This window comes from Pinus tabuliformis, chromosome J (assembly GCF_031772625.1).
Source record: "Pinus tabuliformis cultivar Carrire ecotype Pingquan chromosome J, CPIR1, whole genome shotgun sequence".
Taxonomy (NCBI): Eukaryota; Viridiplantae; Streptophyta; class Pinopsida; order Pinales; family Pinaceae; genus Pinus; species Pinus tabuliformis.
Window position 1 is genome coordinate 1,575,431,341 of NC_142295.1, and position 3,320 is coordinate 1,575,434,660.

The window sequence follows — 3,320 nt, forward strand, 5'->3', positions numbered from 1 at the left end:
AACTTGTCATTGATGCATACAAGCCTCAAGGTACTAATAAGGACTCTAGCCCTGAACCTAGATAATGTGCTGAAGTCGATAGGCCAAGACTTATTAGAAGGGAGGCATTATGAATTCCCCATCATCTAACGCAGATATGAAATGATGATTTTGGAAGGACTATGAATGTAAAATTTTGTTGCGAATCAAGCTTTATTTAATGGAAAGGAAAATGACATGAGGGTAAACAAGCGAACAAAAAGAAAAATGACAAATCAACATGTAAGCAAGCTGAATGTCTCTATGAATGGAAATTACGAAAAATGTGAATGGAAAATGTGAAGGAAACATGTGACTCTTTGCAAGGAAAATGGCGATGACGATGCTTAGCGAAAATGCTTGGATAGATTGTGAGTTTAGAGAGGAAAAATGATGGCATTTATGGATGATAGAAATGGATTCAATTGGTTCATGTCTCTTGAAATTTCTCATAGAAAACCAATCATGCATAATTGGATTCCTTCAATTCTCTAATTGCCCTAGAACCTAAAATTAAACATGGCACTGACATTGCAATAAAATGTAAGTGTGTTCAAAGAGAAGCGATCAATTTCTTTTTTATACATACAAAAAGTTTACATAATTAACAGGTTCATGACGTGTCTTCGTTTCAAATGGTTAGTCCAATTTCACAATTGCGATAATAAATCCAATTTCTAAAAGAAAACAATTTCCTCAATTTATGTTTGAATCATAGAATTTCATAAAGATAAAAAAAAAAACATTATTTGTGAATGCTTAATGATTCCTGCAAAAGAGTCCTCAATCAAAAATTCATCAATCGATCCTGCAGCTAAAGCGCCTTCATAGTTCTTCTTCTTTCCTGCATCATGCTTGAAAACATAATCATTAGACAAATCCAATAAATTTTTATCATGATTTTCTTATTAAAATGCATTGTTGACAAATAGATCATTGAGTTAAATACAGAGCTGCAGAATTGCACATTTTCTGTAGCTAAAATCGTGAACAGACAGTTAAGTACACACAGTCATGCATTTTTTTTATGAACAAATAACCAGTCCAATATTCAAATTGATCAATACCTCTTCCAAAAAAATTAGCAAATAGAACATTTTTTTTTAATATATATATATATATATATATATATATATATATATTCTTTGCTTCGACAGGTGTGTAAGTGAGTGAAAAAAAGCAGGCCAAACAGTCCATTATTATGTCTAGATATGCCACTCATATTCTTGTACCCTAGAGTGATTATGGTCTTTGATAATTTCTTACAACCCTCTCTTGTTCTTTTTACTTTCAAATACATGTGGAGATTTGGAATTCAATCATGTTGGGGATTTAAAAAATAACACATTTTTCATGTAATTTGTTTTGAGTGATTCACAAAATCAAGGAAAATTGGATTTGGGGCACCTAGAACAGTATAGAAAACAAATAAAAATATCAAAACTTAACAAGTTGCGATCAAAAAATTACCGATACTGGTATCCCTGAAATGCTGGAGGAAGTGCTCGGGGTCGAGGCGAGGGAGGTCACACTCCCAGGGCTGCCAACGCCATTTCAGAATATCTCTGGCATTTGATTTGTTGTTCGATATGAAATTCCATCCTTTGAAGATCTCCTTTCACCTGTGATCATAACGCGGTTTCAGCCCTGGATCATGAACCCATCTTCCGTACGAATAGTTACAAGGTTTCGTCTAGCTGCCCACTTGCTTGTGGAGCTTTTATGAAGTGCCCATGTCCTCGTCCCACTGCTTCACTGAGTTCGAGATAGTTTCCCTGTGAACCCACTTCAATTGGTCTAAGATTTCTTGTTATGTTCTTTCCCTGCCATATTCTCAGCCTTTGTTCAAGAGCGTGTTTAACAATTGGATAACATTGGAGCCTTTGTATAACATTCACAATGTAACAAGAAAAAAAACTACGTAATATCGAAATTTGCCATGGTTGAAAATGAAAAGTCAAAGCATTGAAAGTGAATATTTGAAAATGATATGTAGTTTCGACTCATAAAATTAGTAATTTTAGCATAAAATTAGTAATGGTTTTTTTGCTTGAATCTGCTCTCCTTCAACACCAAGACATATTTCTCATGGACTCAATCAAACTGGATTTGTTTCAACGATTTGCAGGATCTCAAGGCAGTAAGTAAAAACTGTTTTTTCCACATAACCTAGAAAATAAGGCTCTAACGAACCCTGCAAATATCTCAAATGGTTACGAATTTGTGAGAATCAAACCTAGGTAATATAATTAACCTCGTTCTGAGAAAAACCCACGTTTTATTATTTTGAAATTAATTTTAATTTGGCCAGAAATTGTGTTTTAAAATGATGTGTCGAAAACTACTACGCATTTCTGGAAAATGCTCAAGTAACAAAAATCACTTGTTGGATCTTTCATGTCCACCACCAAGCATGGATAAGGATGAGCGCTTTAAATGAAGAGCCATCAAATATCTTTGTTTGTATCTTGTTCATAGTGTGGCGAATCTATTGATCGAATTACTAGTCATCCATGAATGTGACAAGTGTGAGTTTCCACTGCCAGTTATCGATCTTGATAAACATCTGAACATCTTAGAGCACTTGATTTCTTCCTGTTCAGAAACAGTTGCCTTCATGGTCTCCAGTGTGTCTTCATTCATCGATATGCCATCTATCATCTCCTTGTTACTTTCTTCAACAATATCACCAGGCTTTTCTTTCTGAATTTTAACCCAGTCTTCATCATCTCGGAAATTCTCTTCTGCTAACACATCAGTAATGACCTACTAAGAAGGTTGAAATGCCCATTTTTCAACATTTTCTTATGGTTCTTCTAGTTTGTCTATTATTGTTTCAACACCTTATTTTTCATCACTAACCCTAACACTGGCCTCAATTTTCCCAGAACTGCTTGAAGGATTTTCGTCAACCAGACCACAGGCAAAAAGTTGAATCGTGGGGAAAATGGAAAAATAAGAAATACTACGTTGATCCTCAAATCAGATAGTGCAATGCCACCAACTAAACTATTGATTATGCCTCTGATTGCCATAGCCAACCATGACAGTGACTGCAAATCGCCAACAAATCTTGCCCTCCCTTGTTTTGTAGCCTCTTCGAGCAAGATTTTTTTTTTTTTAAATGATGGATTTTTGAATTTTGGATTCCAAGCTAACGCCATATATATATAGATATATATATATATATATATATATATATATATATATATATATATATATATACAGGTCACATGAGAGCTTAAATTGTCAATTTCTCAATTCTCTTTTAAAAAAAAGAATTGATAATTTTTATTTTAAAA